Genomic DNA, 11,647 nt, shown 5'->3' with positions numbered 1-11,647 from the left:
GTTTGCTAACAGTCTTGAGGCATGCAGAGGATCTGGGTTCAAAGCCAGTCCGTTGGCTTGTCCATTAGAACAGGGAGGTAGATTACTGTGTAGAGTGATATAATGTTTTGTTGATGAGGATAAATGTAGGAGGATGTTATTTTGTTTAATATGACAGATGATCTGGGACAGATTCCATCTGAAATGTTTATTATTTTCCAACTTGAGTATTAACACAAATGTATTGACATATATTTAAAAGAAAACCCTTTGAGTCATAAGGAAGACATGCATACAACAGTCCTGCATGTCCTGTCTAGCAGATGACACATTCAAATCAAATAATTTATTTTCTTTATGATCCAACATTTACTATACCGCTGTGCGTGACTCTCTGTGTGCGTGTGTGTGTTTGCGGGCATGTGTGTGTGTGAGAAACACTGTTCATATAAATAAACTGAGCGGTGTGTTTTTCAGGATAACTTCATATTCTATTTTAATACCCCTAAGCATATACCATCTCAATCTAGTAAACACATTGAGACATATCCTCTTGATCTCACTCATGTTAAAACATAGTTACCATCTGCAGATATACCAGGAAGACAGCTGTAATAATTATTTAAGCCTTTTAGTTGTTCTTGAGATGTGGCCAAGCGCAAATTGATCTTCAGTTTCTGTTTTCTGATGGCCAGATAGTGAGAATACATTTCATTTGAATGTATAGAGCCACATAAATGAATGGGAATATATGGATGTGTCTCCATTGTAGGAAATAACTGAAGACTATGTTCATCGTTGTCACGCCCTGGCCATAGAGAGGCGTGTGACTAGGGTGGGCATTCTATGTTCCTTTTTCTTTGTTTTTGGCCGGGTATGGTTCTCAATCAGGGACAACTGTCTATCGTTGTCTCTGATTGAGAACCATACTTAGGTAGCTCTTGCCCACATGGGTTTTGTGGGTAGTTGATTTCTGTTTTGTACCTGACGGCGCTGTTTCTAGTGTTCCTTTTGTTCCTTTGTATTTAGTGTTCAGTTCCATTTAATAAATGATGAACACGTACCACGCTGCGCTTTGGTCCTCACCTTCTTCCACCAACGGCCGTTACAGAACTACCCACCACAAACGGACCAAGCAGCGTGGAGGAATGGACATGGGAGGACATTCTGGACGGGAAGGGATCCTACACCTGGGAGGAGATCCTGGCTGGAAGGGATCGCTATGGGGTGATGCGCACTGTGTCTCGGCCAAGCATTCACAGGCCGGTGTGCTCGGTGCCAGCGTCCCGCATTTGTCGGGTGGAAGCTGGCATCCAGCCAGAACGGGTGGGGCCAGCTATGCGGTCGAGACCGCCAGTGCGCCTCCACGGCCCTGTGTATCCGGTGCCTCAGCCAAGGAAGAGGCCGCCTGTATGTCTCCCCAGCCTGGTGAGTCCTGTGCTTGTTCCCAGAACCAGGTCTCCTGTGTCGCCCTCCAGCCCGGAGCTGCCAGAGCCGCCCTCCAGCCCGGAGCTGCCAGAGCCGCCCTCCAGCCCGGAGCTGCCAGAGCCGCCCTCCAGCCCGGAGCTGCCAGAGCCGCCCTCCAGCCCGGAGCTGCCAGAGCCGCCCTCCAGCCCGGAGCTGCCAGAGCCGCAGTCCCTCAGTCCAGAGGCGCCCCTCAGTCCAGAGGCGCCCCTCAGTCCAGAGGCGCCCCTCAGTCCAGAGGCGCCCCTCAGTCCAGAGGCGCCCCTCAGTCCAGTGGCATTCTATGTTCCTTTTTCTATGTTTTTGTATTTCTTTGTTTTTGGCTGGGTATGGTTCTCAATCAGGGACAGCTGTCTATCGTTGTCTCTGATTCAGAACCATACTTAGGTAGCTCTTGCCCAAATGGGTTTTGTGGGTAGTTGCTTTCTGTTTTGCACCTGATGGAGCTGTTTTGGTTGTTCTTTTTGTTCCTTTGTATTTAGTGTTCAGTTCCATTTAATAAATGATGAACACGTACCACGCTGCGCTTTGATCCTCACCTTCTTCCACCAACGGCCGTTACAACAGTATTGGCAGCTAGAGGAGTTAAATTTGGGACACACATGAAAACAGATGAAACTTTTGTGACTATTCAGACCTGGATGTTCACAGTCAAGACATGTCAAGCAGCTGTCACAGTAAGGGAAGTGAATGAACTCCAACCCACGGTTCCTCGTCCATACTCTTATGATCGACAGGTTGGGATTTTAAAACAACTGTTTCTACTGATTGATAGTATATAAGGACCCAAGGCGAGACACAGGAAGCAGATGGTTGAGCTCTGATATTTATTAATCCAAGGGGTAGGCAAAAGGTAGGTCGGGGACAGGCGAGAGTTCATAAACCGGGTCAGAGTCCAAAACAGTACCAGACAAAGGGCAGTCTCAAGGTCAGGCCAGGCAGGGGTTCAGTAACCAGATCAGTACAAGGGGATAGGCAGGCTTGAAGACATAACAGGCAGAGTGGTCAGGCAGGTGGGTTCGGAGTCAGGAGAGGCAAGGGTCGAAACCAGGAGGACTAGCACCAAAAGAGACTGGGGAAAAAATAGGAGCAAGGAAAACCGCTGGTTGACATGGCAAACAAGACAAATTGGCACAGAGAGACCCGAAACACAGGGATAAATACAACAGGGATAATAAGCTACACCAGGAGGGGGTGGAGACAATCACAAGGACAGGTGAAACAGATCAGGGTGTGATATAGTACCAGGAAGTGATCCAAGGCCATGGCTCCGGCTCTGGAGAAGATAAAACCATGGTTCTTCCAGAGAGAAGACTGGATTAGCAGGTGTAAAGTACTTAAGTAAAAATACTTTAAAGTACTACTTAAGTTGTTTTTTAGGGTATCTGTACTTTACTATGTATATTTTTGACAACTTTTACTTCACTACATTCCTAAACAAAATGATGTATTTTTCACTCCATACATTTCCCCTGATATCCAAAAGTACTCGTTACATTTTGAATGGTTAGCAGGACAGGAACATTTTATAATTCACACACTTATCAAGAGAACATCCCTGGTAATCCCTACTGCCTCTGATCTGGAGGACTCACTGAACACTGCTTCGTTTTAAATGTCTGAGTGTTGGTGTGCCCCTGGCTATCTGTAAATAAATTAAAATGTGAAAATATAAGGAATTTGAAATGATTAATACTTGTACTTTTACACTTAATTATAGCAATTCCATTGAATTTTGATACTTAAGTATATTTAAAACCAAATAGGGTGTAGGGTGCCATTTTGGATGCATATGACTGGAGCTGTAACATGCTCCTCTCAACCAAGCAGTCGCCAGATGGAGAGAAGAACAGGGCTCGGTGACAAGACTCTAACATGAGAGCAAGGTTGCGTCCCAAATATCACCCTATTCCCTTGGCAGTGCACTACTTTAGACCAATAGTCCAATATATAGAGCATATGGTGCCATTTGGGACATAACCCAGTAGTCTGGCTCTCTCTTCTCTCTGTTCTTTATTTTATAACAGGGTTGTGTCTGTCTGGGCATTCTACATATTCTATTGAAGTTCTTCACACCCTTTATTGTCTGAGAGGAAAAACCCTTCTGTTCTCATAACAATGTCAAACTTGTCATGGAGGTCTACTGTAGCATAGATTTGTTATGGTCCAAATGCCCCTTTTCTTTTTCAGTTATGTTGTGTAATATTTGTTGATGACAAATATGTTGTTAATGACAAATATGTTGCTAATCCTTTACATAATTGTGTTTCTGAAACATTGAATTTAATTCACTATGCCAAAAAGGTCCTTTACCGAAGACAGGTGGGTCAGAGTAGCCCAATCAGCCCATCAGGTTTGAGATATTTAGAACCCAAAGACATTCTGATGATATACACTTCTCTTTTACATAGCTTGGTGGCACCAGAGTTCAGAATTCTCCTCTCTTCTCCTCTGCTCTCTCCGTGGCATCTCTTTAGCACAGCGCTGTCAAACAACATAACCGTACACTTCTTCACTTGTTGAATAAATTAGCTCAATCTGAAGGAGGGCCGTCCATAGCAATAGAGAGGTGTCGGGTTTCACTCCGTGCAAGGAGAGGCAGCAGCGGCAGTAGCTCTGCAACGAGACGCTCCAGTAACTGTTAGTGTGGATGCTGTCCCGATTCCGAGAAGTTGATAACGTTCTGACTACAAAATTGAAACCAAAGAAAGGAAACGTTCGCGGATTTTTTTTTTTTGAATTGCATATCCCTCGTCACCTGTACCTGATAGGGGACAGAAGCAATCACAAGAGGAGGTTGCTGGAGGGAAAACGCATTCACCATCCAAAAGGATACTTTCTAAAGGATACCGCTTTGTCTTTCTGAAATGGATATAATTTAGTGTTTTTTTTAAACTTTAATTTAGATTTGTAATCTATCTTTTTTACTCCACAAGGGATTCGTTTGAAGAAGCGACCGTTAATAGTTGGGATATTTGCTAACAGACGTGCGCTCAAAGACGCAGACAAGAAGCAGATGAATGTAAGTCCTTGTTGCGGTGTTTTGCTACTGTCAAATGTCTGTCTCACCTCGCTAGCTGAAGACAACGTGGTAATAATTATACATTATTGAGATACATTTGATACATTGTTGCGATACGTTCATACATTGTTATACATTGCATTAGTTGCATGGACGTTTTATTAGGCTAAAGCTTGAGAGAAAATCTTAGCATGGTTGTCATGTCCAGAATAGACTATTTTCAAGCTTGGATGCTTTTAAAGCTGAATATTTTATTTTGTATTTTTCTTCTTTTTAATACACTTTCTACTCTTTTGGGTCCAAAGTGCAAAAATACGTTTTGTAGAATTGACTCCAGGAAATTAGTTTAAATGGTATTTGACGCTGATACGTTATACAGTTATCACATTTACTCTCAATTTAATTTTTCCACTTCAATTGATGTATATTTGAGAAGTCAGCTGGACCTATGGACAGGACAGCTGTCAGTGATATTTAGGTCTTGTCACATTATGTGTAGGCTGATGATTATCCCGACTGGTGAAACTGCTATCGACAGGCAGGCAGAACGGTGGAACCGCTGCCTGAATAGTGATTCTCATTCTAACCCAAACCATCTGGTCCTGACAGAGTGCTCTCCTCTCCGCTGCTCGCTGCTCTCTAACTCTGTGATTTTGCTTCCCTCTGTGGGGGGGGGGGGGGACAAGCACTTATTTCAGACGGCATAACACTAGGCTACTGCTGCCAACTCTCTTTTCTTGAGAAAAAAAATGCATGTGTGGGCTATTTAACAATAGGCCCTACATTATATTGCATTGTATGCGAGAAAAGAGAACACGAGGGCAATGTCTCCCTACCGTAGACTGTAGGATCTATAGCTCGAGCTGAGATCCTAAACTGTAGGTTATCTTATTTCAACATTTTGAACTTAAAAAGAAAACTTTCCTAGCAAAAACGAATTATGTAACAAAGAATCGACACATGATAGAACTATATATTTCTAGCTGCCCTTGCTTTCCCAGTTAATATCATTTAAGACATTTTAAAGAAGGCAGAGTCACACAACCACACACCACTAATATGATTATAACAAAAACACATCAAACCTTTAAAGCAATTGGTCATGGTTTTCCGAAATGATTGAGAAAGTAATATTATGTTTTAGATTAGAATTCAAATCTGTGGTAGGCTACCTGTCATGGTCCATACTGTTTTAGAGCACATTTTCATTGCCAACGTCACCATAACCAACAGCATCAATCTCAAACAATTAGTTTAATAATACTCTCTCCACCAGTCAAATAATTCACTAGGGTGTCACACCCCTGTATTTGGTGTCCTTCCCAAATGGCACCCTATTCCCTATATAGTGCACTTTTTAGGGCTCTGGTCAAAAGTAGGCTAGTGCACTATATAGGGAACAGGGTGCCATTGGGTCTTTTTTTCTTTCCCCTCTCTCTACAAAACATTCCTCTCAAATTGTTTTATCCATGGAATTCTATTGTTGGCTGGGGTGTAATGCTGTGCCATTGTGACATAATTCAGTGTTCGTCCTGTACTATATACTGACAGTCAGAAGGTTGTAGTAGGTCATATGCATTGCAGTGTCAACAAGGCTCTGTTCATTAGGGTGTGAAGTGAATCACTGTTCCTTGCAATCCTTTCACAAATGTCTAATTCATTCATTTGAACTCAATTGGGTTCCATATCCCTAAACAGATTGTTTTCACTTGAAATGGCACCCTATTCCTTTTATAGTGCATTACTTTTGACCAGAGCCCACAGGTCTCATCTCATAGGCTCATAAGCCCATATTCTCTGACCATAAGGCTCTGGTCTAAAGTAATGCACTCGATATGGGGAATAAGGTACCCTTCCGAACTCAGCCTCTATCTGTTAGTATGCTGGTTTCCATGGTGCTCCAGAGTCATCCTCCTTCTCTATTGTCCTGGAGCACTGTCTGTAAGACCAGTATGCTGACATTCCTCCTTTTTCTCTCTCTCTCCACCCATTCATCAGTTAAAACACTATGTTGGGGGTTTCCCTCCTGACTGTCAGTGTTGTGTTAAAGCACCCTGCAACACGTTGTGTACCTATGTCACATCGTATCCATTTTGAAGGGAGAGCCAAGGAATGTTCCTGGTCCTCATCGATAATAATAATAACAGTTAAGGTAACAATGACAGTCATTAGCCCCTGCTGGAGAGGAATGCCAAATATCTCCTATCAATGAAGCCCCATGTGAGATAGATAGCTCATTGTATCATTTGGTGTTTTCTTATAGAAACAGAGGGCATGCCAAAAGACTGTGCTAGCTCACTGAGCTAAAGCCTACAGGATCTTTGGAGTAGAGGTTGACCGATTAGGATTTTTCAATGCCGATACCGATTATTGGAGAACCAAAAAAGCCAATACCGATTAATCGGACAATTGTTTTTTATTTTTAAATTTTTTTTTGTAATAATGACAATTACAACAATACTGAATGAACACTTATTTTAACTTAATATAATACATCAATACAATCAATTTAGCCTCAAGTAAATAATTAAACATTTTCAATTTGGTTTAAATAATGCAAAAACAAAGTGTTGGAGAAGAAAGTAAAAGTGCAATATGTGCTATGTAAGAAAGCTAATGTTTCAGTTCCTTGCTCAGAACATGAGAACATATGAAAGCTGGTGGTTCCTTTTAACATGAGTCTTCAATATTCCCAGGTAAGAAGTTTTAGGTTGTACTTATTATAGGAATTATAGGACTATTTCCCTCTATACCATTTGTATTTCATTAACCTTTGACTATTGGATGTTCTTATAGGCACTTTAGTATTGCCAGTGTAACAGTATAGCTTCTGTCCCTCTCCTCGCTCTTCCCTGGGCTCAAACCAGCAACACAACGACAACAGCCACCATCGAAGCAGCGTTACCCATGCAGAGCAAGGGGAACAACTACTAAAAGGCTCAGAGCGAGTGACGTTTGAAACACTATTAGCGCGCGCTAACTAGCTAGCCATTTCACTTCGGTTACACCAGCCTCATCTCGGGAGTTGATAGGCTTGAAGTCATAAACAGCGCAATGCTTGACGCACAACGAAGAGCTGCTTTCCAAAACGTACGAAAGTGCTGTTTGAATGAATGTTTACGCGCCTGCTTCTGTCTACCACCGCTCAGTCCGATACTTAGGCCTTCAGTGCGCCTTGCCTGTTCAGCGCAGCCAGCGCTTTTCTCCTCTCCTGCGCTGCTGGAGTCTCCCGCCTGTTTAGCGCAGCCAGAGCCTTTCTCCTCTACTGCGCTGCCGGAGTCTCCCGCCTGCCCAGCGCCGCCAGTGCCGCCAGTCTGCCCAGCGCCACCTGTCTTTCCAGATCTGCCAGTCAGCCATACTCTTCCAGATCTACCAGTCAGCCAGACTCTTCCAGATCTGCCAGTCAGCCAGACTCTTCCAGATCTGCCAGTCAGCCAGACTCTTCCAGATCTGCCAGTCAGCCAGACTCTTCCAGATCTGCCAGTCAGCCAGACTCTTCCAGATCTTCCAGACAGCCAGACTCTTCCAGATCTGCCAGTCAGCCAGACTCTTCCAGATCTGCCAGTCAGCCAGACTCTTCCAGATCTGCCAGTCAGACAGACTCTTCCAGATCCGCCAGTCAGCCAGACTCTTCCAGATCCGCCAGTCAGACAGACTCTTCCAGATCTGCCAGTCAGCCAGACTCTTCCAGATCTGCCAGTCAGCCAGACTCTTCCAGATCTGCCAGTCAGCCAGACTCTTCCAGATCTGCCAGTCAGCCAGACTCTTCCAGATCTGCCAGTCAGCCAGACACTTCCAGATCTGCCAGTCAGCCAGACTCTTCCAGATCCTCCAGCCAGCCAGGATCTACCGGAGCCTACTACCTGCCTGAGCTTCATCTCAGTACTGGGCTTCCTCTCAGTGCTGGGCTTCCTCTCACTGCTGGGCTGCCCCTCAGTTCCGGGCTGCCCCTCAGTCCCGAGCTTCCCCTCAGTCCCGAGCTGCCCCTCAGTCCCGAGCTGCCCCTCAGTCCCGAGCTTCCCCTCAGTCCCGAGCTGCCTCAGTCCCGAGCTGCCCCTCAGTCACGAGCTGCTCCTCAGTTCAGTGGGGTTCTGGGTGAGGACTATTAGGCCATGGTCGGCGGCGAGGGTGGATCATCCCAGGACGCGAAGGGGAGGAACTATGACATTTATGGAGTGGGGTCCACGTCCCGAGCCGGAACCGCCACCATGGACAGACGCCCACCCGGACCCTCCCTATGGTTTTGAGGTGCGTCCGGGAGTCCGCACCTTGGGGGGGGGGGGGGTTCTGTCATGCCTTGGTCTTAGTATTTTGTGTTTTCGTTTATTAGTTGGTCAGGCCAGGGTGTGACATGGGTTTATATTGTTGTATTTCGTAGTGGGGTTTTTTTAGTTATTGGGATTGCGGCTGAGTAGGGGTGTTGCATAGGTTTGGCTGCCTGAGGCGGTTCTCAATCAGAGTCAGGTGATTCTCGTTGTCTCTGATTGGGAACCGTATTTAGGTAGCCTGGGTTTCACTTTGTATTTCGTGGGTGATTGTTTCTGTCTCTGTGTTAGTATTCACCAGACAGGCTGTATAGGTTTTTCACGTTCCGTTTGTTGTTTTTGTATTTATAAGTTATTTCATGTATCGTCATTTGTTTCATTAAAGACATGAGTAACCAACACGCTGCATTTCGGTCCGACTTTCTTGCGACAAACGAAGAACGTTGTTACAGCAAGTCGTTATTGCGTGGACTTGTTAACTGTAAAATTGGATCCCCTGAGCTGACAAGGTGAAAATCTGTCGTTCTGCCCCTGAACGAGGCAGTTAACCCACCGTTCCTAGGCTGTCATTGAAAATAAGAATGTGTTCTTAACTGACTTGCCTAGTTATATAAAGGTATATATATATAAAAAAAATATATATATATATATATATATTTATATATATTTTTTTAAATCGGCAAATCGGCGCCCAAAAATAACGATTTCCGATTGTTATGAAAACTTGAAATCGGCCCTAATTAATCGCCCATTCCGATTAATCAGTCGACCTCTAATTTGGAGGCATGAGTGCTAGGTGTATTTTCCAGGAATACCTTGATGATGAGCCATTCATTTCCTGAATATGATTTTGCAAGCAGCCATTGGTTACATCTGTGATCCAATCACAGGAGACTAAAGCCAAAGAAATAGTTGTGTTAATGCCAATCACATAGAGTGGCTGAGTGGCTGGACTGAGGAGAAAAACTGCATACAGTTTACAAAGAAAACACTGATGGAAATTATGCAGAATTGTTGGAGGAGACCGCAGACGAAATCCTCGGAGGGGCTTTTATGACAATCCAATGATTATGTCATCAGTCAGAAGATCCATGATGAGGTAATTATTTGACTCTATTTGCAGTGTGCCTGGGGTGATGATGAGGATGAAGGGTTTATAACATACTGTATGGAGGGGAGTGAACACAACAGCATACCAGAGCCAAGACTTTCTGATTGATTTCCTGGTTGTTGTTTTTGACAGCCTTAACAGAGAAGTATATATTAACATTGTATGAAGGCTAACTACAGTAATAACAGAGGTATGCAGCTACATTGTACATTGAACGTGTCCAGCTCAGTCTTTAATGGTCATATCTACTTGGCAGTCTCTAGTCTTGGTCTGACACAGCAAAGCCAATCAATCATGGATGTTCTGGTTGTTTTTGTCAGGATTGTTGTAACAACACAGCCAGAAAATGTTCCTCTAAGACTGACCAGGCAGGCCTGAGACTGCATCCCAAATGGCACATAGGTCCCGGTCAAAAGTAATGTACTAGATAGCGAATTGGTGCCATTTGGGACGCAGACCTTGTCTTGGCTCCTGGTACGGTTTGTCATAGTTTTACTGGCCCCTGGTGTAACAGAGCATGTTTCCCCCAAGACAGAGAGTCGTGGAGCATCTGCTCAGTAGACGAGTTGGCCAGTGTAGCCTTCAAGTCAGTGGAGCCTTTGAGTCTCTGGACTGGCTTTCCCATCATGGACCAGGGTTGAGGGGTGTGTACAGTACAAACACACGCACGCTAGTCGTTTCAGGAGACTCTACCTACCTACAGTACCTACAGCTAGGTGTTTATAGGCCCATCATCGTCAGTGTTTCATTACATTTACATTTACATTACATTTAAGTCATTTGGCAGACGCTCTTATCAAAGAGCGACTTACAAATTGGTGAATTCACCTTATGAAATCCAGTGGAACAGCCACTTTACAATAGTGCATCTAAATCATTTAAGGGGGGGTGAGAGGGATTACTTTATCCTATCCTAGGTATTCCTTAAAGAGGTGGGGTTTCAGGTGTCTCCGGAAGGTGGTGATTGACTCCGCTGTCCTGGCGTCGTGAGGGAGTTTGTTCCACCATTGGGGGCCAGAGCAGCGAACAGTTTTGACTGGGCTGAGCGGGAACTGTACTTCCTCAGTGGTAGGGAGGCGAGCAGGCCAGAGGTGGATGAACGCAGTGCCCTTGTTTGGGTGTAGGGCCTGATCAGAGCCTGGAGGTACTGCGGTGCCGTTCCCCTCACAGCTCCGTAGGCAAGCACCATGGTCTTGTAGCGGATGCGAGCTTCAACTGGAAGCCAGTGGAGAGAGCGGAGGAGCGGGGTGACGTGAGAGAACTTGGGAAGGTTGAACACCAGACGGGCTGCGGCGTTCTGGATGAGTTGTATGGGTTTAATGGCACAGGCAGGGAGCCCAGCCAACAGCGAGTTGCAGTAATCCAGACGGGAGATGACAAGTGCCTGGATTAGGACCTGCGCCGCTTCCTGTGTGAGGCAGGGTCGTACTCTGCGGATGTTGTAGAGCATGAACCTACAGGAACGGGCCACCGCCTTGATGTTAGTTGAGAACGACAGGGTGTTGTCCAGGATCACGCCAAGGTTCTTAGCGCTCTGGGAGGAGGACACAATGGAGTTGTCAACCGTGATGGCGAGATCATGGAACGGGCAGTCCTTCCCCGGGAGTAAGAGCAGCCCCGTCTTGCCGAGGTTCAGCTTGAGGTGGTGATCCGTCATCCACACTTATATGTCTGCCAGACATGCAGAGATGCGATTCGCCACCTGGTCATCAGAAGGGGGAAAGGAGAAGATTAATTGTGTGTCGTCTGCATAGCAATGATAGGAGAGACCATGTGAGGTTATGACAGAGCCAAGTGACTTGGTGT

The 11,647-nt window shown here is 45.2% G+C and overlaps 1 protein-coding gene across 1 annotated transcript in view; it reads left to right on the top strand.

The window, feature by feature from the left end:
* The first annotated feature begins 2,336 nt into the window (after positions 1–2,336).
* LOC135553398 (protocadherin-16) overlaps positions 2,337–11,647 on the top strand; it is a 32,330-nt gene continuing 23,019 nt past the window's right edge. The window contains exon 1 of the mRNA XM_064985537.1: positions 2,337–4,465. The gene's annotated coding sequence lies outside the window, so the exon portion shown is untranslated. The remainder of the gene's footprint in view (positions 4,466–11,647) is intronic.

The sequence above is a fragment of the Oncorhynchus masou genome, chromosome 13 (genome assembly GCF_036934945.1).
Source record: "Oncorhynchus masou masou isolate Uvic2021 chromosome 13, UVic_Omas_1.1, whole genome shotgun sequence".
Lineage (NCBI taxonomy): Eukaryota > Metazoa > Chordata > Actinopteri > Salmoniformes > Salmonidae > Oncorhynchus > Oncorhynchus masou.
Note: the sequence above shows the minus strand (reverse complement) of the source record. Positions and strands in the feature narration are given on the sequence as shown.